This window comes from Sapajus apella, unplaced genomic scaffold (genome assembly GCF_009761245.1).
Source record: "Sapajus apella isolate SASKATOON/1434 unplaced genomic scaffold, GSC_monkey_1.0 scaffold5, whole genome shotgun sequence".
Lineage (NCBI taxonomy): Eukaryota > Metazoa > Chordata > Mammalia > Primates > Cebidae > Sapajus > Sapajus apella.
Genome location: NW_022436945.1, coordinates 26,153,986 through 26,180,811, shown reverse-complemented (window position 1 = coordinate 26,180,811; position 26,826 = coordinate 26,153,986). Strand labels below are relative to the sequence as shown.

The 26,826-nt window shown below is 35.2% G+C and overlaps 1 long non-coding RNA gene across 1 annotated transcript; it reads right to left on the bottom strand.

Moving 5' to 3' along the window:
• Positions 1-4,078: 4,078 nt before the first annotated feature.
• On the bottom strand, positions 4,079-9,299 carry LOC116545982. The gene is made up of 3 exons (XR_004266542.1): positions 9,214-9,299; positions 5,003-5,007; positions 4,079-4,089 (listed from the first exon to the last, which is right to left on the bottom strand). It is a non-coding gene; the product is annotated as an uncharacterized LOC116545982 (long non-coding RNA).
• Between the last annotated feature and the right edge of the window lie 17,527 nt (positions 9,300-26,826).

The following is a 26,826-nucleotide window of genomic DNA, read 5'->3' as shown; positions in this document are numbered from 1 at the left end:
TACTCTTACTTGTATTTTGTACTCTTTTTATTTCCTGAGCGTTCTTAAAAGCCTGCTCATTGCACACACACTGTTCTTGCTGCACATGGGCCCCTTCTACCAGTTCATTTTCTTGGTCTGTTCTATCACTCTTATGCTAATGCCTCACCAATAATTATCTTCAGCCCTTACTGTAATACAAAGTTACATTTATAGTAAAATTGCCCAAAGAAAAATGGCTACAATGATACAGACTGGAGAACTGAACTCATCCTATCTTCCTTTTAAATAGATGATCTAAAGCTTTATGTCCTGTAAGTTTCCAATTTGACTTACAGGACATCTCCACAGGGATAATCTCCAGCATTTTAAAAATAACAAATTTGTCCTTGCTTGATCCTTTCTTCATTCTCCCTGAAAAAAAACACCTTTCCCTTCTTTGTCTCTTCCCTGAATGTATAAAATATAAAATACTCTCCCCCTGTTTCTTTGATGACAATGCTTTTAATTCTTTACTGTTCCCATATAGCCTAAGAACTTGCTAGTTCAAGCCTAAAAAGAAAAACATAGTTTATTTACTTATCCTTGCCCACCTACTCATTCATAGTGCTATTAAGTTCTTGTTTTCTTCAAACACAAATTTATTGATGTTGTGCCTTTTCTCAATAATCCATTATCTATCAGTTTTAGGACTAATTTTATATCCAAAGTCTTTTTTTAATGGAGTCTATTTTATTTAACCAAAGTTTTCAGTATACTTCCAACATGAATTCTCTACAATGTTAAGCCAATTTTTCTTTCATCCTTTTTATATTCAAGCTCATTTCTATCTCTATAACTTGCCTGGAGTCTAAACTTCAAATATAAAATTATTTTTCCTCTTTGTAATCTACATTGTTTTATATATCTGACTAGGAATTGATTAACATTATTATCTTTATTTCTGGCACAGAAATATGAACATAGATATATGAAGAGGCTAGGGCTAGAAGAATCAAACTTCATTTTATGGATAAAGAAATTTGGCTGATTCTCTCTAAATCCAGGATTTTCAAGGGCAAGTAGTGTTCTGTCTTTAACATTCACCACAGAGGAGTTAGTCTCAGCAGGTGCTTAATCAAATGTGTTGGATTCATTTTAATTTGAAAATGAAAAGAACATCTTGGTAAAGTTTAATTTTCACTGGGGTTACTCAGGAAAAAATCATTTCAAAACAACCTCTAGGAATGATAAAACAACGGGATAATGACTCACAAGTCTACTTTCTAGATCTTGCCAATATGAAATATATGACTTTGGCAAATAGCTTTCGATACCACTGATACCATCTGTTACTCTGTCCTGGTTGAGTCCTACACCATTGCTCTTCCCTAATAGGTAATATGAATTCACGTAGTGCTCCCTTCAAAGCTTATCAAGCTAAGGAAGGCCTGAGTGAAAAAGGAAAGAATTCATTGAATAATAATTACCATTCATTGAAATAGAGAATAAAATGGTAGTTGCGAGGTGGTTGGGTTATAATCCTGCATGATGAAATCCCCAAATATCAAAACCTCTGAAGTCTAAAATCTCAAAAGTCCCAATCCTGAAAGATCAAAATTCCAAATATAGAATTCTAGAAAAAATGATAAAACAAAAAATTTAAAAGACATTTATTTATATTTTCAAAACAGAACTTATTTGAGGAACATATAAAAACATGACAGAACACTTCATAGACTACCTTACATAATGAGATAAGCAGTAATAACATACATATTTTTGCTAGCATAAATTCCCAGGTCACACAGTCACACAGGCATAATGGTTATGAGCAGACAAACTGTATTCCTAAAGAAGTAGGTCAAAAAGTGAAATGTATAAATGTGTATCACTATAGTTGGCATTTGTGTGCACCCAACTTTATAGCTGTGGTCATCTGAAATATCATGATGGTTAACATAAGTCTTTTGATATGCTCAATCAGAAAGTTCAGTGAATCACCACTGTATATGCAGTAGCCCAATGAGATGAGATCTTGAGAAATTTTCTCTTTCACAGATGCAGAGGTACAAAAAGACAGCCCTTTATTTACTAAGGAAGTTTTAACATTTTCATGTTGAAAACCAAGGAATCTGGTGATGTCACTCTCAGTCTTAAGCCAAAGGACCCAGGAACCAAAGTGGCAGGGGCACTGATACAGGTCCCGGAATCTGAAAGCCAAAGAGCCTAAAGTTCTGTGTCCAAGAGAGCAGCAGAAAAATCTGTTTCAGCTCTTGGAGAGAAACCAATCTGTCTTCTGTATTTGTTCTTTCCTGGCTCCTAGTAAATTCTATGGTGCCCACCAAACACTGAGGGCAGATCTTCCCCACCTAGTCCATTCAGACGTACATGCTAAACTCTGGGGGCATCCTCAGTGACACACCCAAAACAATGCTTTATTAAGTTTCTAAGTGTTCCTTAATCCAGTCAGGTTGACACCTAAAATTAGGTCCACAAATCCACCCTTTGTCAATTTGGAACCCATAGGCATCTTTTTATACCATACTTAATTTCCAAATAAAACATACTTAACTTCCAAATAAAGACATTAACAAGGGAATAGTTTTGCCTAATACGATTCACCTAAGATGATGCAACTATCCTATGACTAACGCGAAATGCACTAACCTCTTCCCGATAATCTTTTAGAATTTCAACATTTAGGGTGTTAATCTTTTGGGGCTGTGATTTTTGGGACTTCAGGCATTAGAAATTTTAGACTTTAGAGATTTCGATCTTTTGGTATGTCAACATTATGGTGTTTGGAACTGTGCCTTTTGGGATTATGATTGGTACCAACTTGCCAGAGGCTAATGGGTGGAGAAAATGGAGAGATGTTAATTATAAAACAGAAACTTTAGTGATAAGATGGACATACATTCTTCATTTTGTATCAGAATACTCCAGACTATTCCTATACTTCCCATGTTCTGTTTTTTATTCTGTACTCTATTATTATTATTATTATTATTATTATTATTATTAGAGACAGGGTCGTACTCTGTCTCCCAGACTGGAGTGCTATGTATGATCAGTAACTCATGAAAGCCCCAAAATCCTGGGCTCAAACCATGCTTCCACCTCACTGTCCCAGGCAGCTGAGACTACAGGCCTATGCCAACATGCCTGGAGGAGTTCATTAGTAATAATATCTCAGTTGGTGTATTCTCTTTGTAGGAAAGTTTATTTTTATTACAATATTCAGTTCATTTAACAGGTATAGCTATTTAGATAGCCTACTTTTTCTTGTGTTAGTTTTAATAATTTTGTAAAGGATTTAAAAATTTCATGCTAGGTCTCTAATTTATTGGCATAACTTTAAATAGTAATATTCCATTTTTTTAATAGCTGTGGTATCTCAGTAAATATTTTTTCCTTCCCATTTTAGCAATGTGTCTTTTTTTATGTTTATTTTGACCAGGCTTTCTCCGCGTTTATAACCTTCAAAAAACCAACTTTTTATGGCTGTGTATTATTCCATGGTGTATAGTACCACATTTTCTTTATCCAGCCTATCATTGATGGGCATTTAGGCTGATTCCATATCTTGAGGCCACTATCCTTGGTGAATCAATACAGGAACAGAAAACCAAATACTGCATGCTCTCACTTATAAGTGGGAGCTAAATGATGAGAACACATGCATACCAAGAGGGAAAAAAACACACACAGCGTCTCTCAGAAGGTAGAGATTGGGAGAAAGGAGAAGATCAGGAAAAATAACTAATGGGTACTAAGCTTAATACCTGGGCGATGAAATAGTCTGTACAACCAGCCCCCACGACACAAGTTTACCTGTGTAACAAGCCTGCACATATACCCCTAAACTTAAAATAAAAGTTTAAAGAATTGCCCTCTTTTAATATACGTCTATATTTCACTTATATCTGCCCAAATTCCATTATTTTTTTTTTCATTCTACTTCCTTTGGGCCTATTACTTTTATTTTCTTAGCTTCCTGAGATGATGACTTTGATCATTGATGCTAAAACAGTTTTCGTTCCTAATAGTGCTGACATGCACTCATTCTCTCTTGACTGGGACACTCTACACCCACTAAAAGAGCTCCACTTGTCTTTATTTGAATAACTCAAATCCATTCTTTTTGTCTTAGCTAAAAGATATTAGGCAAGGCACTTTACCTTTCTGCAGTGAGAAAGAGGCAAGAGAAGAGAGAAAAGAGAAAAATAGAAAAAAAAAAAACCCAAAATGTAGAAAATACAGTTAGACTAGAACCTCCCTAAAGTTCTACTGGTCCTAAAATTCTTATCCTTTAAATAGTGTGAAACACTTCTTTATGCTTTCCGATCCTCTAACTAAAAATATGCAGCTTCCATGAGGTTGGTGTATGAAAGGGCTTTTACATTTGGAAAAGTTCGGTTGTAAAGGTGGTTAAATTTATCTCTTTGAAGGAACTGTGTGCCTAAAGTCTCAGCCTAAAACTTTTTCTGAAATTCCTTATATTAAATTTCACATAGTCTGGTAAAAATCTGTCTGACACACACATATATTCTTTTACATACATTTAAATGTCTATAAGAAATGTGTGGGTAAATAAATACATTATGCCAGGTATAAGGATTTTGATATTGCATTACATTTACTTTTAGTTTTTAAAAATTTTTAAATAATTTCAACTTTTAAATTTAAGGGGTACATGTGCAGGTTTGCTACATGGGTATACTGTGTGATGCTGAAGTTTGAAATATAAATGATCCGTTCATCTGAGTAGTGACCACAGTACCAACAGTTACTTCTTCAACCCTTGTCCCTGTTCCACTGTCCCCATGGAAGTCTCCAGTGCCTACTGTTGCCATCTTTACACCTATGAGTACCCAATGTTTAGTTTCCATTTATAAGTGAGAATATATGGTATTTGATTTTCTCTTCCTGCAATAATTCACTTAGGATAATGGCCTGTAGCTGCATCCCTATTGCTGCAAAAACCATGATTTCATTCTTTTTCATAGCTGTATAGTATTCCATGGTGCATATGTACCACATTTGCTTTATTCAATACACTGTTGATAGGCACTTAGGTTGATTCCATGTCTTTGCTATTGTGAGTATTGCTGTGATGAACACATCAGTGCATGTATATTTTTGATAGAATGAGTTTATTCCTTTTGGATATATACTAATGGAATTGCTGGTCACATGGTAGTTATGTTTTAAGTCGTTTCTGAATCTCCAAACTGTGTTCCACAGTGATTCAATTAATTTGCATTTCCTACAGCAGTTTATAAGAATTCCCTTTTCTCCATGGTATCATCAACATCTATTTTTTTTTTTTTGACTTTTTAATACTATTCATTCTTACTGGTGTGAGATAGTATTTCATTGTGATTTTTATTTGGCTTTCTCTGATGATTAGCGATGTTGAGCATTTTCTTATGCTTGTTGGCCACTTGTATGGCTTGTTTTGAGAAGTATCTCTTCTTGCCTTTTGCCCACTTTTTAATGGGGTTGTTTTTTGCTTATTGAATTTTGCTTGCTAAGTTCCTTACAGATTATGTGTATTAGACCATCGTCAGATGCACAGTTTGTGAATATCTTCTCTGATTCTGTAGGTTATCTGTTTACTCTGTTAATAGTTTCTTTTGCTATGCAGTAGCTCTTCAGTTTAATTAGGTCCCACTTGTCAATTTTTTTTTGTTGTTGTTGCAATTGCTTTCGAGGATTTAGTCATAAATTCTTCCCCAAAGTCAATGTCCAGAATGCTGGGTCCTAGGTTTTCTTCCAGGACTCTTATAATGTGAGGTCTTACATTGAAATATTTAATTTATCTTAAGTTAATTTTTGTATAAGGTGAAAGATAATTTAATTTTATTCTTCTGCAGATAGCTAGCCAACTATTCCAGCACCGTTTATTGAATAGGAAGTCCTTTTCCCACTGCTTATTTTTATTGACTATGTCGAAGATCAAATGGCTGTAGGTGTGTAGTTTTATTTCTGAGTTTTCGATTCCGTTACATTGGTCTTTGTATCTGTTTTTGTACTAGTACCCTCATGCTGTTTTGTTTATGTTAGCCTTGCAGTATCGTTTGAAGTGATGCCTCTGGCTTTGGCTTTGTTTTTTCTGTTGTTTTTTTTTTTTGGTACCATATGAATTTTAGATTTTTTTTTTCTAATTCTGTGAAAAATGACATTGGTAGTTTTATAGGAATAGCATTGAATATAGATTGCTTTAGGTATGTGGCCTTTTTAATGACCTTGATTCTTCTAATCCATGAGCTTGGAACTCTTTTTTTTATTTGTTTGTGTCATCTCTGATTTCTTTCAACAGTGTTTTGTAATCTTCCTTATAGATATCCTTAACCTCCTTTATAAATATATTTCTATATATCTTATTTTTGTGGCCCTTATAAATGGGATTGTATTCTTGATTTGGCTCTCAGCTTGAACATTATTGGTGTACTGAAGTGCTACTGATTTTTGTACATTGATTTTGTATCCTGAAACTTCACTGAAGTCATTTATTAGCTCTAGAGGCCTTTTGGTGGAGTCTTTAGAGTTTTCTGGGTATAGAATAATATTGTAAGTGAAGGGAGACAGTTTGACTTCTTTTTCTATTAGGATACCATTTATTTCTCTTACCTGAATGCTGAGGCTAGGACTTTCAGTACTATGTTAATATGAGTGGTGAGTGTGGGCATTCTTGTCTTGTTCCAGTTCTCAAAGGGAATGGTTCCAGCTTTTGCCCATTCGGTATGACATTGGCTGTGGGTTTGTCATAGATGGCTCTTATTGAGGTATGTTTCTTCAATGCTTAGTTAATCAAGAGTTTTTATCACCACACAAACAGAATTATAAACAAAAATCCTATGATTATCTCATTTGTTTTCAATATTACAACTAAAATTTAATCTTGGTTTAGACAAGGCTTCAAGAAGTAGAAGAAACTTTAGGGAAACTGGAGAGCATGTGACCTTCTGTTGAAAGGGTGGCAGCTACCCTATTTGAGTAGATGGATGTCATCCAGGAAGACAGTTCAGGGTAGGAAGACATTCCATCTTACCAAAAGAAAAAAAAAATTAAGATTTTTATATGTTATCTTCCAATATCTGAGGATGGATAATTTTATAAAAGTTTTTTAAAACATGGGAATAGGTCACATCTATGAGTCAAATGTGGATCTCTGTGGTGCTGCTGCCAAGAAAGATTTTGTATTTTTACTGTAGCTTTTGTTTTATTTAACAGAGTAAAAGTTTAGTTGTTTACTCTTGTTTTCTTTTAAAAACATATTCTTTAATGTAGAATACTCTTACTAGGTTGGTGCAAAAGTAATTATGGTCTTTCCCATTGCACCAACCTAAATAGCAATACTAAAAGAAAACTGAAGCCAAAAATAGCTCCTGCCTCAAACACAAAGAGTAGAAACATGCTTTCTTGAGTAGCTCTGGACTGGCCACTTCTTTAACAGGCTGACAATCCTCTGTAGTGGGTCCTAATTATGTCCTCTGATTTTAAAGTTCCTCACTATTTTATTCGTGGCACATATGAACAATTGTCAACTAAAATCCATGTTATTTGATATGCACAGTTGTATGAACATTTTGGGGGGAATTATAGATGACAGAGTTATATGTTCTTTTTTATTAATTTATTAATTCATTCAGCATGTATTTATGGGATATGTACTAAATATCAGACACCAAGTTTGCTATTGGGGATAAAATGATAATACAAGACAGGGTCTATACTGTCATAGTACTTTTGGTTGATTGGTAGATATAGGTATTAATGAAATAATCATGTAAAAAGTATAAAATTACCACCGTTGGAAAATACTGTGATAGGGAAGGCCCTCAAGTAAGAAAAGAGCTTCAATTTTTATTTGGCAATGATCTAGGTGAAGAGGATTTGGATTACATAAACAAAACTTGGTGTTGGTGCATAGGGAGCTCTAAGATGTATCCCGAATTTTAAAAGGACGTAAGCAAAAGAGGATCCTTTCAATAGAGTTCCCCATAACTATAATAACAATATTAAAAATCCCAAAGCCTCAGAGGTCTGAGCTCTGGAACAAATATAATGGCAATAGTCATCATTTGTGTTTCAGCAAGAAAGAAAAATATAAAAAAGAGGGGGTTTCAATGGAATAATGTATTTAAATGGTAGAAAGGAAATTGAACAATTACAATTTTTTGCTTTTATCTCTTTTGTCAAAGTGAATGAACTTCAGAAGGAAAATGCTAAGAGGGGAAAGTAACCTAAGTTAAAAAAAAAAAAAAAGACTGAGTTAATTTGTCTCCAACTCACCCACATAATTTATACAGGAGAGACAGGGTTTGAATTAGACATTTAAAAAGCTAAAGGAATGAAAATTGGTTGTCATGCTCCCCATGGCTCTTATGAATTGCTTCTTTGTGCTGATTGATACTGTCTTAACTCCCCTGTCCTTTTGATCCTATTGAGGCAGATGTATAAATCCCCTAGACATCTTAATCGACACCTATGAATGCAACCCTCAGGTGAGTCTTTGTGATCATGTCTCAACTTCACTGGAGAACTTCAGCTAGCCTACTTTTTATGGAAGAGTTAGAGAAGCTTGGATTTGGAAGTCATTTTTTCTTCTCCAGTACAATGTATTACAAAAGTGCCTTCTTAACAGGTCTGTGATTATAGTCAAATGAGTTACTATTTGTAAGAAGTGTTTTGACCATATTTATCTTTAACACTAAAGACATCAAGAGATTAGGTCTCTAATTGCTTATTTAGTTTAATCAAAATATTCCAAAGACCCAAATATAATGCCTAGAAAAATGCATATTTTATGTAAAATGAAGGTTTTACGTCCCAATTTATGGATTACATACATCAAAAAGTACTCTGCTTTGGACAAAAATCATGGCATTGTATTTAGATTAAACTAGAGTCTAAATTTTAGCTTTTCCATTTAATATGTGACCTTATGGAGCTGAGAAAAATAGGAATCACATCAATGTCATAGGAATATTCTAAGAATTAAATGTAATAAGCCTACAAAATAGTGGTTAGCAATAAGTGTGGTTGGCTACATATATGTAATTTATCATTATTATTATTTATAAAAGTTGTATTTCCTTGGCTTGAGTACTAGTATAACAGGGCAGCAGGACAGGGCTCAGCTCCCTCCCTGATTGGATGTGCTTGAGGTTCTTGGGCTCTCTTTGCCCCAAGAATGAAGAAGGGGCCCTGGAGGCAAGGTGAGCTTACCTTTCAAGTAAATACTGGACTCAAAGAGTTTAGCAGACAGCGATTTATTAGGCAGAGAAAGAGAAAAAGAAGTAGAGAGAGCTCCCACGCTGCCGTGGGAGGGGAATCCGGAGGGGATATCTGCACAGTTAGAGAGTGGGAGACAGCTCCCACGTTGCCCGGGAGCACGAGGATCTGCAGCAGGAGTCCGCACGGGAAAGGGGCAGTGGGGCTTCAATCTGGGAGCTACTCCTGCCCCATTCATGTTCTTGTCCAATGAGAGGAGTTCTTTTAAACTTCCTCCTGAGTGACTGATCTTCGACTTTGATATCGGATTGGCTGTCCACCCTCAATAGAGCACCTTCCCCCCAGAGTTTTCAGCAACTTTTTTAAACAGAGGAGCATACCTGGAATTTTACCTAGCCTGCTCACAGGAAGTCAGACGAAGAACTCTAGGTTCTGGGATGGGGAGGTGGATGGAGGCATGGCGCTGGGAAGCTCTTGGCTTTGAAACTACGCCCCTTGTGGATTCGGTTTTCCTTAGCAAAGCCCCTCACTAGAAATCTTTGTACCAAAAGTTTCCTCTTTGTTGAAATATTTTCGATAAGTTTGCTAGGTGATGGACCTGAGACTCAGGATGCATAGGGGCTATGCCTGGGCTTCAGGAGAAGACTTATTTAGCCAAACAGATTCAGCAATTTTTGAGGTCAGGATGGGAAAAAGGAGAAAAACGAAGGCGGGGAAGAGGCAAGTAAAAAAAAAAATGTTGTAGATTGCACAATGTGTTTTAACCCCTTTGAATCTCCAAATCAGCAGTTAACACTACATTACTCAGTGATGCTTTGTTTTTAGTAGATAAGTGTGCATGACTGCATGTATGTGTGTGTCTGCTGTGTTCTATCTCCTGGAACCATGGTTCATCTAGGTAGAAGAGGGTACGTTGCCATCTATGTATTACCTCCACTATATTGGTTTGTGTTTTCACTGACAGGAACGGGAGAGTTCTGGCATTGGGTGAAAGGATTGGTGATGGAAGGCTTGGCTACCAATTCTAGCGTGTCATTGTTAAATAACCTTAGCATTCCAACTTATTTCCAGAACCTTCATATGTGAAACAACAGTAATTATAGTTAGCATATGCTCATAAAACCCACTGGGGTTGGCCATTAAAATATCTACTGTTATATAACATTGTAACAATGTAACAGACATACCATAGCTAACAACAAAGTCATGAGAGGATTGGTTAAACTCACTGGCGTTTTATAAAGGCTCTCTTAATGTGGTTGCAGTAATTATGCATGGTTTTAAAATTCTTTCTCTCATGAATAAAGTCACCATGGTTTTTCCTGACTCTCTATACAAACCCATAAAACAAAGCGGAGACAAATTTCACTTTACTTTTCACTTTGTGTATGTTTTCCCCTCCTCTTCACATCTACTCTCCTACCCGCCAAGCTTCTCTGCTTTCACTTTGCCTCTTTCTTTCGGGTAAAATACCTTGGCCTCTTTTCATATTAAATAAATTCATCAGCAACAATATTATTTTGCTACTCTGGCATCCATTGATTAAAAATCTGGCAGGTCGAAGGCCTGCAGAGGACGGATACAAAGATAACTCAGACTTGACTCAGTATTCGAAGTAGACCTCTTGTTTGTGTCTGGCAGCCTCTCCTTGAGGAAATCGCCTTTCGGAATACAGAGTGGGCATGTAACCATGGCAGGAGCCAAGAGTGTGCATATGAGCCAAGCAAGGTCAGGCAGAGTCTTTTTTCAGTATTTTCAAGGAGAGAAACATAAAGAGGCATTTTCTACTCTGGTTGTTGGAATAGGAGGATGGAAGCGTGGAACCGCCGACAGCCATCTTGCCTGCCAAGGAGATTCCATGCAGCATGGATTCAAGTAGAAAATTTCCTTGCTAACGTGTGTGTTCCTCAGCTTCCCTGGAATATTTGGCAATATATTTCCTTTGAACTTAAGCCAGTTCGAATTGGCTTTCTGTCACTGGCAATTCAAAGTGTCTTACAGAATACAGACTTCTAAGAGTTCATAGTGTAATATGAAAATACAGCTAGAATCGTAAAATTGTCCTGAGGTTACCAAGCTGAACTGTACAAGTATTTCCACTTGTGATTAAAAGGGGCCGGGCGCCGTGGCTCACGCCTATAATCCCAGAACTTTGGGAGGCCGAGGCGGGTGGATCACGAGGTCAAAAAATCGAGACCATCCTGGTCAACATGGTGAAACCCCGTCTCTCCTAAAAATACAAAAATTAGCTGGGCCTGGTGGTGCGTACCTGTAATCCCAGCTACTCGGGAGGCTGAGGCAGGAGAATTGCTTGAACCCAGGAGGCGGAGGTTGCGGTGAGCCGAGATCGCGCCATTGCACTCCAGCCTGGGTAACAAGAGTGAAACTCCGTCTCAAAATAGATAAATAAGTAAATAAATAAAATAAAATAAAATAAAATAAAATATAAAAGGAACAATTTTTTTTTGCAATAAACCATTGCAACAAATATAGAAATGACATATTAACTGTTGCCCTAGCTTTGTCTTACCTTGATTCCAAGGTCCTAATGTTTTCAAAGAAACTCTAGTTTTATTGGTTGTGCTCAAGCTATGTATGCGGGGTAGTGGAAGTGAAGCTGTAGCTTTTTCCACCCCAGGATTTCTACTGGGCTTTCTCACTCACTGTAAATAAACATATCACCTAATGAAAACATCATACAATTAACTAAAACAACATTATAGCTATATTAACGAAAAGTCAGCCCCTTTACTTTTCCTTCCAACCGGATTGCCTCTCCAAAGCTCTGCCTGTTTATATTTTTGGAGTTACCACCAGCTGCATTAAATAGAAACTAGTTTTACACTAAAATCCCAGCACCCATTAACTGTCTTTGATCTCTTATTCGCAATGTGTATAGATTATAGCAAATTGTGAAAAGGCTACATTTTCTACCTACCATATTTGGTTTCCTTCCTTTTACAAGGCCTTTTTTCAACTACAAAAATAAATGACACTCTTTCAAATTCAATTTAACAATATTAATAATAATAAGGGTCAGATTATACAGTTTGGTGAGTACTATTAGAAATACTTTATTGATAAAAATGACAAATTGTAACATTTTTTCTTTCTAAGAGCTGAGCTTTCTACCTGTACAATTGGTACATCATCTCACACAGCATTTTAATAGAGAGAAAGAAATGCTGCAGATAGTAAACAAACTATGAAGCCTCTAAAACTGGACTATGCCAGAACAAACAATATATTAAGTATGGACTGGCATAAGAACAGGTAAACTAACCAATAAAATAGAATGGAAAAAAGCACAAATTAACCCAGCTACATTTAGAAAACTAGAATATCAAAAAGGTGGATATTAAATCTCTAGGGCAAAGTGGGCTATTTAAGAAATGCTGTTGGGAAAACTAGAGCCATTTTGAAAAAAATAAAATTAGACCAATTTTCTATAACATTAACAAGAATAAAGTCCAAATGTAAGAGAAATGTAAATGTAAAGTGGAAAACGTAAAAATGTAAATGTACAAAATGAATTTAAAATTTTTATAGGAAAAAATAGGTATGAGGATACACATTAGAATTATGATTTTTAAAAGTCCAGAGACAATAAAAGAAAAGTCATACATATTTGACTATATGATTCACCAGAAATTTTTGTGCAGAGAAAAGTATTCAGAAAGGTCAAAAGATAAATGATGTTAGGAGAAAATGTGTAATATATGTTAGAAACCACTATAAAAAAGAAAAAACAGGCCAAGATTCCATAGAAAAATGAGCAAAAAGAGATGATCTAAAAATAGTTCTTAAACATATGAAAAGATATCCAATGTTCATAATAAGAAAAAAATACAAATTAAAACTTCATGAAAACACTACTTCTTAATCAGCAGATTGGCAAAGCTTCAAACACTTGCAAACAGCTTCTATTGTGGAGATTGTGCAACTATAAGAATTCTCATCCACGCTATTGGGAATAAACAATTTTATCAAGTCTGTAGAGGGGAATCTGGCAATACGGTTTCTTCTTGCCATCAGCAATGGGGTTGGTTCCAGAATCCCTGGAAACCAAGGTCCAAGGATGCTCAAGTTCCACATATAAAGTGACTTTGCCATCTTTAAATTACTTGTAATGCCTACTATAATGTAAATGCTATGTAAATAGTTGTTACACTGTATTGTTTTAATTTGCATTTTTTTGTATTGTTATTTTTGTTTTCTTTTTTCTTCCCCAATCCACTGATTGGTGGGTCCCTGGCTGCGGAACCTGCTGATACAGAGGGCCAACTATATCTAAGAAAACTAATATGTACTTACTCTTTGATTCAGAAATATTTTCCTGAGAATTCATCCTAAAGATACATATCCAAAAATATGAAAATGCATATATTTACATTTCATATTTCTGTGATAGTGAAATATTAGCTGTTACACAAATTTCCAAACATGGATATTTTTCGAGCATAGACAGAAACACTAGAGTACTTGTTACACACAATGGTGTATTATGCAGCTGTAAAAATGAAAGAAAGCTGCTTTTTCTGTGAACTTTGTAGGGTCATTACCAAAATATATTGAAGAGTAATTATTAACGTGAAAAAGGCAAGGAGCAAATATATCGATCTATATCAATATAGATACATAATGCTATCTTTTGTTTAAGAAAGATGAGTAAATAAAATAAAAAAACTATGATCTAATAATCTTTACAAAAATGAACCAGAAAGGATAAATAAGAAAACAATGTAGCTGGCTACTTACAGGGAGTGAGGAAAAGCTATATTTCTGGATATAGCTTTTCTACACTTTGACTTTTGGAAGCATGTTAATGGGGATCTATATTCAGAATGTAACTTTATATCATAAGGCTGGAAAAGTACTCAGAAAATAAACTAGAAACAATCGAACTCATTCTTTTCAAATAAATAAAATAATCACACTGAGGGAAGAAAAGGTGTGACAGAACAAATTCAAGGACATTTTTACCCAGAATTTGACTAATTACTCATTCTTGCAGTCAGGGAAAAAGAGCAAACAAAACCTGGAATCTTTTGGGTGGATTCATTATAATGGTGTAGGTACAGCAATTCTAAAACTATTATAGCTATATTAATGGATTAACAATGGATGAATGTCAGAAATATTAGCAGTTCTATTTTATCTTTTTTAATTTTTGTAGGTATATGTAGGTGTATATATTTATGGGTTACATGAGGTATTTTGATAAAGACATGCAATGCAAAATAATCATATCAAGGAAAATGGGATGTTCATCACCTCAAGCATTTATTCTTTGTGTTGCAGGCATTCCAATTATACTTTTGTAGTTATTTTTAAATGTACAATTAAATTATTTTGGACTATAGTCAACCTGTTGTGCTAGCCAGTACTAGGTCTTATTCATCATTTCTAAATTTATTTTGTGCTCCCTAACCATCCCCACTTTCCCCTACCCCCTATTACCCTTCCCAGCCTATGATAACAACCCTTCTCTCTTTCTCCAGGATTTCAGTTCTTTTAAGTTTTATCTTCTGCAAATAAGTGAGAACATGTGAAATTTGTCTTTCTGTGCCTGGCTTATTTCACTTAAAATAATGACCTCCAGTTACATCCATGTTGTTGCAAATGGCAGGATCTCATTCTTTTTATGACTGAATAGTACTACACTGTGTATTTGTATCACATTTTCTTTATCAATTCATTGGTAGATGGACACTTAGGTTGCCCCCAAAGTATGGCTATGTTGAATAATGCTGCAGTAATCATGCGAGTGCAGATATCTCTTTGATATACTAATTTCTTTCTTTTGGGTATATACCTCACAGTAGCATGGCTGAATTATGTAGGAGCTCCATTTTTAGATTTTTGAAGAAGCTCCAAACTGTTGCCCGTAATGGTTATACAACTTGAATTCCCACCAACAATGTATAACTAAAAGAGTAAAGAGTATAATTGGAATGTCTGCAACACAAAGGATAAATGCTTGAGGTGATGAATATCACATTTACCCTGATGTGGTAATTTTGCATTGCATGTCTATATCAATATTTCTCGTGTAACCATCAATATATACACCTACTATGTACCCACAAAAATTAAAAATTAAACATTAAAAAATTAAAATTCCTTTTCCTTCACATCCTCATCAGCATTTGTTATTGTCTGTCTTAGATAAACTCCATTTTAACTGGGTTGAGGTAATATCTCGTAGTTTTGATTTGCATTTCTCAAATCGTAAGTGATTTTGAGCACCTTTTTATATATCGGTTTGCCATTTGTACATTTTCTTTTGATAAATATTTATTCAGATCTTTTGCCCATTTACAAAATTAGATTATATTTTTTCCTATAGAGTTGTTTGAGCTCCTTAGATATTCTGCTTATTAATTGTTTATCAGATGGATAGATTGCAAATATTTTATCCCATTATGTGGGATGTCTCTTTACTTTGTTGATTGTTTCCTTAGCTGAGCATAAGATTTTTAACTTGACGTGATTCCATTTATTCAGTTTCACTTTGGTTGCTTATGCTTGTGGGTTATTGCTCAAGAAATCATTCCCATTCCAATATCTTAGAGAGTTTCCCCAATGTTTTCTTTTAGTTATTTCGTAGTATAAGGTCTTAGGTTTTTCTTTAATCTATTTTGATTTGATTTTTGTACATGGTAAGACAGCTTTCCAAATTCATTCTTCTGCATATGAATATTCAGTTTCCCAGCACCATTTATTAAAGAAGTTGTCCTTTCCCTAATCTATGTTCTTGGCACCTTTGTCAAAAATAAATTTGCTATAGGTATATGGATTTATTTCTGTGCTCTCTATGTGATCCACTGGTCTATGTGCTTGTTTTTATGGCAGTACCATGCCATTTTGGTTACTATAGCTCTGTAGTATAATTTGAGGTCAGGTAGTGTTATTCCTGCAGAATAAGAAGATATAAGAAGACATGCAAATAGAAAACAGATATAAGAAAAGATTTTCTTTTTGCTAAGGATATCTCTGGATATTTGGAGTCTTTTATTATTACACATACACTTTAGGATTTTTTTCTTCTATTTCTGTGAAAAACGTCATTGGTATTTTAATAGAAATTGCATTGTATCTGTAGATTGCCTTAGGTAGTATGGACATTTTAATAATATTGAGTCTTCTAATCCATGAATATGAAATATCTTTCCATTTTACTATGGCCTCTTCAATTTGTTTTATTAGTGTTTTATAGTTTTTATTGTAGAGATCTTTCTCATCTTTCTTTCTTGATTACTTCCTAGATATTTAAGTTTATTTGTAGCTATTAAAAATGGAATTACAGTCTTAATTTATTTTTCAGATTGCTCACTGTTGGCTTGTAGAAGTATACTGACTTTTGTTGTTAATTTTGTATCCTGGAACTTTACTAAATTTATTAGTTCTAATATTTTTTTGATGGAGTCTTTAGGTTTTCCAAATATAAGATTGTATCATCTGCAAACAAGGATAATTTGACTTCTTCCTTTCCAATTTAGATGTATTTATTAGGTTGCTACAAAAGTAATTGCTTTTTTTGCCATTATTAACAGTGGGAAAATTATTATATTGGGATCTCTTTCCTTAGCTTAAATATTTGCATTATATATCTGGGTGCTCCAGTATTGGGAATATATTATTTACAATTATTATATCCTCTCATTGAATTGATTTCTTTATATTATATAATGACCTTCTTTTCTCTTACAGTTCTAATCTTAAAATATACTTTGTCAAATATAAGTGTAGCAACTCCTGCTCTTTTTTGGTTTCCATTGGCATAAAGCATCTTTTTTCCATCCCGTTATTTTCATTCTATGTGTGTCTTTATAGGTTGTAAGTTTCTTTCAGGCAAAAGAGCATGGGGTCTTGTTATTTCATCCATTCAGCCATTCCATGTTTTTTATTGGAGTTTAGTTCATTTATACTCAATGCTATCATTGATAAATAAGGACTTACTCATACCATTTTATTATTTTTTAACTGGCTGTTTTGTGGTCTTCTTTCCTTCTTTCACTCCTTCCTGTCTTATTTTAGTGAAGATGATTTCTTTAATGGTATGATTTAATTTCTTGCTTTTAATTTTTTGTGTGTCTGTTGTATGATTTTTAATTTTTAGGTTGCTGTGAGGCTTGTAAATACCATCTTATAACCTATTCTTTTAAGCTGTTAACAACTTAACATAGACAAACAAGCAAAAAGAAACTGAACAAAAACTCTATGCTATAACTTTGTCCCCCACTTTTAAAATTTTGTTGTTTCGATTTGTACCTTATTGTACTACCTAGGTCTTAGAAAAGTTGCTGTAGTTATTTTTGATTGCTTCATTTTTTAGTCTTTCTACTTAAGATTAGAGTACCACATACCACAGTTTACATACCACAGTTACATACTATAGTTGCAGTCTTATAATATTCTTTGTTTTTCTGTGTACATACTTTGATGGTTAATACTGATTAGATTGAAGTATACAAAGTATTGATCCCAGTGTCTGTAAGGAAGTGTGTCTCTGAGGAAGTGTGTCTGTGAGGGTGTTGACAAAACAGATTAACATTTGAGTCAGTGGGCTGGAGAAGGTAGATCCACCCTTAATCTGGTGGGCACAATCTAATCAGTTGCCAGTGACTAAAAAGCAGGCAGAAAAACGTGAAAGAGAGATGGGCCTAGCCTCCCAGCCTACATTTTTCTCCTGTGCCGAATGCTTCCTTCCCTCAAACATGAGACTCTAAGTCCTTCAGTTTTGGGGCTCAGACTGGGTCTCCTTGCTCCTTAGTTTGCAGAGAGCCTATTGTGGGACCTTGTGATCATGTAAAATTAATACTGAATAAACTCCCCTTTAAATATTTTATATATATAATATATATTTTATATATATATTATGAATAAGATATATATTATATATGATATATATTTTATTTATATTATATATATAATATATATATAATATATGTTATATATATATCCTGTTTGATCTTTCCCTGTAAGAGAACACTGACTAAAACAATACTATTGCCAGTGAATTTTGCACCTTCAGATGATGTCTTATTGCCCATTAATATCCTTTTGTTTCGGATTGAAGTACTTCCTTTAGCATTTCTTATAGGGCAGGTCTGAGGTTTATTAAATCCCTCAGCTTTTGTTTGTCTGGAGTTTTTATTTTTAATTTTTTTGACAAAATTCAACATCTGTTTATTATAAAAACCCTCAAGAGATACATAAATTGATGGGACACTTTCTGTATAACCAAAATAACACCTGAGAACACCTGTATCTATCATTACACATGATGGTGAAAGTTTGAAAGCTTTCCTTTTTTTTTTATTAGTACTTTTTAAAAATTGTACTTCAGGTGCTAGGGGAGCATGTGCAGATTATGCAGGGTTGTTGCATAGGTACTTACATGGCAAGGTGGTTTGCTGCACCATCACCTATATCTGACATTTCTCCCCATGTTATCCCTCCCCAACCTCCCAACCCCCTGCTGTGCCTCCGCTAGAATCTCCCAACAGACCCCAGTGTGTGATGCTCCCCTCCCTGTGTCCATGTGTTCTCATTGTTCAACACCCACCTATGAGGGAAGTTTGCTGGTTGTACTACTGTATGGTAAACATCTTTTCAGTCAGCATTTTAAATATGTCATGCCACTCACTCTTGGCCTATAAGGTTTCCATTAAAAAGTCTGCTGCCAGACATATTAGAGCCTGTTGTACATTATTTGTTTCTTGTCTCTTGCTCCTTTTAGAATTCTTTCTTTATTTTTGGCTTATGGAAGTTTGATTATTAAATGCCTTGAGGTTATCTTCTTTGGTTTAAATCTGCTGAATGTTCTATAACCTACTTGCACTTGGATAATGATATCTTTCTGTAGGTTTGGGAAGTTCTCTGACATTATCCTTTTGAATGAACTTAGTACCCCTATCTCTTCTCTACCTCCTCTTTAAAGACAGTAAAGCTTAGATTTGCCCTTTTGAGGCTGTTTTCTAGACTTTGTAGGCATGCTTTATTCTTTTTTATTTTTCTTTTGTCTCCTATGAATTTGTATTTTCAAATAGCCTGTCTTTAAGCTCACTAATTCTTTCCTCTCCTTCATTAATCCTGCTACTCAGAGATGATGATGTATTCTCCAGTATGTCAATTGCATTCTTTAACTCCAGGATTTCCGCTTGATTCTTTTTAATTATTTCAATCTCCTTGTTGAATTTATCTAATAGAATCCTGAATTCCTTCTCTGTGTTATCTTGAATTTCTTTGAGTTTCCTCAACACAAATATTTTGAATTTTATTTCTAAACGGGACCAATCCAGGATTGGTCCATGGTGCCTTCTTGAGTTCATTTTGTGACATTATGCTTTTCTGGATGGTCTTGATACTTGTGGCTGTTAATTGGTGTTTGGGCATTGAAGAGTTACATATTCATTTTAGTTTTTTCACTCTGTGTTTGTTTGTGCCCATCCTTTTTGGGAAGGCTTTCCAGGTATTCAAAAGGACTTGGGTGTTGCGATCTAATCCGCATCTGCATTAGAGTGCACTCCAAGCCCAGTAATACTATAGCTGTTGCAGACTTGTTGAGGTATCACCTTAGTGGTCTTGAATAAGAACTAGAAGAATTCTCTGGGTTACTAGGCAAAGACTTTTGTTCTCTTCTGTTACTTTCTCCTAAACAAGTAGAATTTCTCCCTGTGCTGAGATGTCTGGGGTTGGAGGTGGAGTGACACAAGCAGCCTTGTGGCCACCAACACTGTGACTGTGCTGGATCAGGCCTGAAGCCAGCACAGTACTGGGTATCACCCAAGGCTCGCTGTAACCACCACCTGTTTACTACCTATGTTTACTCAATGTCTCAGAGCTCTACAATGAGCAGGTAACAAAGCTATCCAGGCTTTTGTTCTTCCCTTGAGATTGATGAGTCCCCTAGGCCCTGGATGGGTTCACAGATGTCATCCTGAAGTTAGGGACTAAGTCAAAAACCTTACAAATCTACCTGGAGTTCTAGTCTACTATGGCTGATCTGGTCCTCAAACCACAAAACATGGTCCTTTAAACTGTTCCCTCCCCTTTCCACAGGCCGAGGAGCCACACCCTGTAGCCACCACCATAAGAAGCCTACAGAGAGTTTTGCCAGACTACTTCCAATATTCACTTGATACCCAAGATCTCTTCAGTCAGCCTGTGGTGGATGCTAGCAAGCCTGGGACTTGCCTATCAAGGCAATGGGCTCTCTTTTGGACCAGAGCAGGTCCAGAAATGCCATCCAATCGCCAGGGCCTTGAATAGAAGAACCCTCTTGGTGCTCTACTCCACTGTTACCAAAGATGGTACCTAAGGCACAAGGCAAAGTTCCCTTTACATTTATCTCTGCTTTTCTCAAGCAGAAGGAGTTTCTAACTGTAGCCACCACCTAAACTCAGCACATCTAAGAGTCTCCTCCAAGGCCGTAGTGTACTCTCTTGAGTATTGCTGCTCATTATTCAGAGCCCAAAGTATCCTTAGTCAACAGGTAATCGATCCTGCCAAGACTTGATTCTTCCCTTCAAGGCAGCAGGTTGCTTCTGACCCATGGTGTGTCTATATATGCTATCCAGGAGCTAGGTCCTAGAATGGGGTCCTCGCCACTCTGTCCAGTGCCCTATTCTACTATGGCTGAGCTGGTATCTAAGATGCAAGACAAAAATCCTCTTCACTCTTCCCTCTCCTCTCGTTAAGTGAAAGCAAGGGATCTCCTGTAGAGCTGATAGCTGTGCTGCTTGTGGTTGAGGGAGAAAAGATACAAACACTTCTTTAGCTGCTGTGGCTGAGTGTCTACTAAGCCATGTGCATCCCAACTCTACTGACTCTGAGCACAGCTCAGTACTAGGGCTTGCAGTCCCTGTGGCCTAGACTGCCTGTTAAATTGATTTAATGCCCCAGAGCACTTCAGCCTGTAATGGTGAGGCCTGCCAGAACTTGAGTTTCAACCACTGGAATGGATGATTCCCCTATGGCTAGGGCTAGTCTGAATGTTTCCTTCATGGGCAGGCAGAGCTTAATTCAGTCTAATTTTGCCTTTCACCATGACAGGGCAGCACCGATTTTAATAGGAGTCTATTTGCTGCAATCTCCTTCTCCCAATTGCATAGACTTCTGCGTACCATATGACCACTGTTGGGGTGGGGTAGGGAAAGGGTGATAGTGGCAATTGAAGACTGTCTTTTTTACCCTCCTCAGTGCCTCATTCAGTGATATGAATTTAACACCAGGTACTGTGAGTGATCACTTGATTTTTGTTTCTTATGATGGTGATTTTTTTGTGTAGCTGGTTGTTAAATTTGGTGTACCTGTGAAGGGGGCACAATAAATGGGGCTTTCTATTGCTATCTTGTGCTTCCTTTTCTCTCTTTTTAGTTTTTGGAGAAATCATAATACTCTTTGCCACATGGCTATACTAATTTACAATTCCATGAATATTGGACAAGAGTTACCCTTCCTCTGCATCCTCACCAGCATGTGTCATTTTTTTTCTAACTTTTTTATAGTAACCATTCTTACTGGAGCGAGATAATATTTCATTGTGGTTTGATTTGCATTTCCCTAGTGATAAGTGATATCGAGCATTTATTCATATGCCTGTCAGTCATTGTTTGTCTCCTTTTAAGAAATCTCTCTTCAGATCCTTTGAGTTGTTTGAGTTCCTTGCATATTCTGAATATTAGTGCCTTGTCAGATGAATAGACTGCAAATATCTTCTCCCATTCTACAGGTTCTGACTTCACTCTGTGATTGTTTCCCTCCCTGTGCAGAAGCTTTTTACTTTAACATAATTATATTTGTCTACATTCGGTTTTATTGCCAGTGCTTTTGAAGTCATAGCCGTAAAGTCTTTGTTCAGACAAATATGCTAAATTATAACTACTAGGTTTTCTTCTAGTAACTTTATAGTTATGAGGCTTAGATTTAAGTCTTTAATCCATTTTGAGTTGTTTTTACATAAGGCGAGAGATACAGGTATAGTTTTATTTTCTGTGTGTAGATATTCAGTGTTCCCATCATCATTTAACAAAAAAATGTGCTTTCCCCAATGTATGTTCTTGGTGTCTTTGTAAAAAATTAGTTGTCTATAAATATGTGAATTTATTTTTGGGTTCTCTATTCTGTTTCATTAGTCTATGTGTCTGTTTTAATATCACTATTATGGTATTTTGGTTTATGGTTTGCAGTATATTTTGAAATCAGGTAATGTAATGCCTCTAGCTTTGCTCTTTTTACTGAGAATGGCATGATTACAGGCACCCAGGGAGATGTAAGTGCTGGAACATATAGATCATTTCATATATGATATAAGTTTATACAGATGTTATAAAATTTATGACATAAGTTTAACATCTTTCAACACCTACATCAGAAAAAAAGAAAAGTTTCTGATTAATAATCTAAATTTTCCTCTTAAAACACTAGAAAAAATCCAGCCATCAAAGTAATTCGATAGATCAACTAAACCTGATTCAAAATAATGTTACAAATATTTAGCCATATACTCACATTTATTTTTTCAAAACACAGTGAAAAATGAATTCTATTTTTCAATTGTAGGATTTCTTAGAATGTATTTATTGAACACAAAATAATAGACTAAAGAAAAAAGAGGAAAGGAAAAAAGACAGAAACAGAAAACATATAGCAAAATAACAAATATAAAACTAACCATATCAATAATTACATTAAGTGTTTAAGATTGAAGTTATACAAATATATGTTACTTTTGTGGTAATGAAGCCTTAGAGGGTATACAATGACTCTCACCTTTTGGTAAATTAATTGAGAAAGTCACCCACACAAACACATTCTAAGGATGTCAACATTTGGGTAACTGCAGAGATCACAGAGTTTTGAGATTGGCCACCTACACTTTTTTCTTCTTGGAGTTTAAATGCAAAAATTATCCTGATTTAGGCATCATGTTGTAAATTACATATTGACTCCAAAAAACACATGCTCATTTAAGAAGTACTGTGGTTTGGAACAGAGGAACATTGGCTTGGAACATGTCGGCAACAGAAGGAGTGAGAACCCTAGAAGACATCAATCTCCTTCCAGATAAAAAGAGAGGTTATTTGATAAAGTTTATGAAAAAGAGCCAGTGATGAGAAATAGTATTTCTTTCAGTTTAGAATTTATGGGAGTTTTTACATATATCATCTGCATACTAACTCTGGATAGAGAAGAGATATGACTTACGTTGTGCCCATTTTAGATATAAGAATGTGGAAGTTCATGCAGTTGAAGCATCTGGAACAAGATTGCTCAGTTACTTAGCTGAATTTCTTTCTTAAAGAACATCAAGACAATGAATTACCAAGAGACATAAGATTAAGTCTCTGCCAAAGGAAAATCTTATCGGATTCATTCATGCAGAGTGCATATACATAGCAATATACATAGTCCAGTGCTAAATGTTACATGCAGATTAAACACTGAGAGAATGTTCAGAGAAAGAAAGAACAATGCATCGGCTTCTCTACTTTTGTCCTTGGCGTAGATTTATATGATGAAATTGTTCAAGATTGGTGCTGATATTGTACTTATAACTTTCATCTAGAAATTAAATAATGGGCTGTCATGTTAAAGAAATCAATGTTGATTCTTCAAGATTTTCTGTTCTTTACTATTTATTAATCAAAAATTACTGAGGGTATGAATATGTGTAAATTTCAATATGAGTCATTCTTGTTTTTTCCATAAGGCCCAGTAATAATAATGAGCTCTATTTCATTTGCTGAATGTTAATAAATAAATTTGCACATAATCAAATTCCATTTATTTTTCTCAAGTTGTTTTGATTGGTCATTTAATTATTTTTAATATAAATATCAATTTAAGTCATTTTATTATAAATTAGGGCCATTGACTACTCACTGTAGAACAAGTGCTTTAGAAAGTAGAAAATATACACTTAAATCTACACTGAACTTCATCCTTCTGGCAATGTACAATGCACTAAGATATTTCTTTTAAAGTAAATTACTTCCTTCACTGCATTTAGACAGATTATTTCAGTTAACTCTAGCAAGATCATTAAGCATAATTAATAGTAATGTGAATGAGATTATAAAATAGTCCTAGGAGAACAATAAAAAATATATGCTCCTATTCTTTAAGATGGATTTTTGTTAAGACTAGTAATTTTAATAATTGCCATGCTTTGAATTTCAGTTCAATAAATATTTCATGAAAACACATCATAAGCCAAGTAATTATCTAGGAGCAGAACTTGATTTGGAATTGTCATTCAGTCATTCTTGGGGAAGCGGAAGTGAAGTATAAGGGCTGAGCAGAAGAAAGATAAGCCAGGAAGTACTTTCCATTGGGTCTAGCTTTGATCTGATCCAAGGGAAGGTCCAGAGTACAACTTGTACTATATAGTGTGTCCTGTCTTAAAAAAAAGGGACAGATCATTTGGATCCCTGTGCCAGTTAGTCAGGTACTGAGGTCTTCCCTGTGTTTGTGTGGATGGCTCCTTTAACATTAGGTCATTTGTTAGAAATGAAGTTAGGGGCAGCTGTGAGCCAGCACTATCGGGGGCCAGGAGCTTTGGCTGATAGTGAGAATTTGAAAGTAGAACAAACTGCATCCAGCACATTATATAAGGAGAATATTCTGCTCTCTAGATATCAACAATTCAAACACACATTGGCACATGTTTATATATTCAATATGTTACTCCAAAAATATTTGCCAATAAATTTAAGAACAACTCCAGATTTGGAGGCTTGATGGACATGTTGTTGAGATTCATTTTCTCTGAAGTGAAAGCTTTATTCAGAATATTTATATAAAACTTTTATAAAGAACTCATGTTCTTATAAAAATGAAAATCTGAACACAGACATTCATAGAGGAAAGACAATGAAGGACCACAGGGAGAAGACCACCATCTATAAGCCAAGAAGAGAGGCCTGAATAAATACATCCCATATAACCTTCAGAAAGAATCAATTCCAATGAATGTTGATTAGTCTTCTGGCTTCCAGAACTGTGCGGCAATACACTTCTGTGCTTTAAACCATTCAGTTTGTGGTGCATTGTTAGAACAACCCCAGCATTTAATTATCTATCTATCTAATTCACTCAAACTACAGTGCTATTACATAGTGCCTAGAATATAGTTAATGCTCAAGAAATGACAGCTGTCAAATTGTTATCATAATATCAATGTAACAGTAAAATAATAAGAGGAATTCTTGAACAAAATATGATGACATACAGATTATCATCACTCTTAAATCAGGGCATCTATTCAGTTACTGATAGCTTTGTGATAGAATTCTAGGTTAATTTGGGCAAAAAATAAAAGTTGTTTATTCAGATCAGGAAGGTGTCAGAGTTTGACATTCATTTCCTTTTGTTTTTACTTTATAAATTAATTTCTTACCATTTCTTTCTCGACTGTTAATTAAAATTTATGTTGATATTTCACACAAAAGCTTATTTTAATGGCAATATGTAGATACACAGAAATTTATATTCCTGATGCCTATATGTGAAGAGAAAGCCTTAACAACTAACCAGGTAATGTGGCAATATCACTCCAGACTGCATGACAACAGACATCTTATATATTAAATGTCCATGCCTTAAAAAAATACTCTAAATTTAGAAGGTGTAGAGGCCTCTTTTGGTATCTCAGTTGTCCTTTTGCCGCCATGTACCCTACATATACTTTAACATCCTCTTCTCCCCACGCCGCTGACCTGCAATGACATTGAAAGAGACTAGGTTACCTAGCACCATCATGACTCAGAGTTCACCAATGCATAATTCTAAGCATAACTAGAACTGTACTTAGAATGATATTTAGATCTTGAGAATGTAAAGAATGCTTGATATTGACACCTATTACTTGGTTTATGTAAAATGTAAAAAAATCATGTCTAACTCATCAAACAACTTATGTTCAAAATGCTCTTTTGACATGAGTGTTATTTTCCTTTGGGTGATAAAACCAAGGTTGTGCAATCAGATGTATCAACATGAATGGTTTGAGTTTTCTTACTGCAGGGAAAGATAAGAAAATAAAGGCTTTTGGTGCCTGATGAGGTTTGCTTATAACTGTATTTTTCTATAATCTGCAAAAGTTCATTCAGTAGTTCTTCTTCCTTGTAGTCTAGAAAGGGAGAGATTACTGATAGGGAAGAAAGAATTGCTACCCCAGAAAATGGAGTCACTCTGGTAATGATCAGCTCCTGAAAGTAGTAACCAAAACTGACTACATAATCTGGGGAGGCCAGTGCAAAAAAAAAACCATGGGTCCCCTGCTCAAATACTGTTAAGAACTTAAAGGCAGCAACCACAGAGCACTAAGCTCTGCCTAGGCCCAGCACAATTCATGTACTTTTGATACTGGTTCTGGAAGGAATTTTCAAATAATAGCAATGATAGTTAACATTTATAATGTCCTTTCAATGTGTTGAATTCTTCCCTAAGTAATTTATAGAAATTAACTCATATGTCTGCAAATAATCTATGAAGTAAGGTCTAAGTATATCCACATATTTTTTAAATGTTAATTTATTTTTATTGATATACAATAGTTGTACTTTCTGGGGGGGGTCTGTGTGATATTTTGATACCAATACACAATGTGTA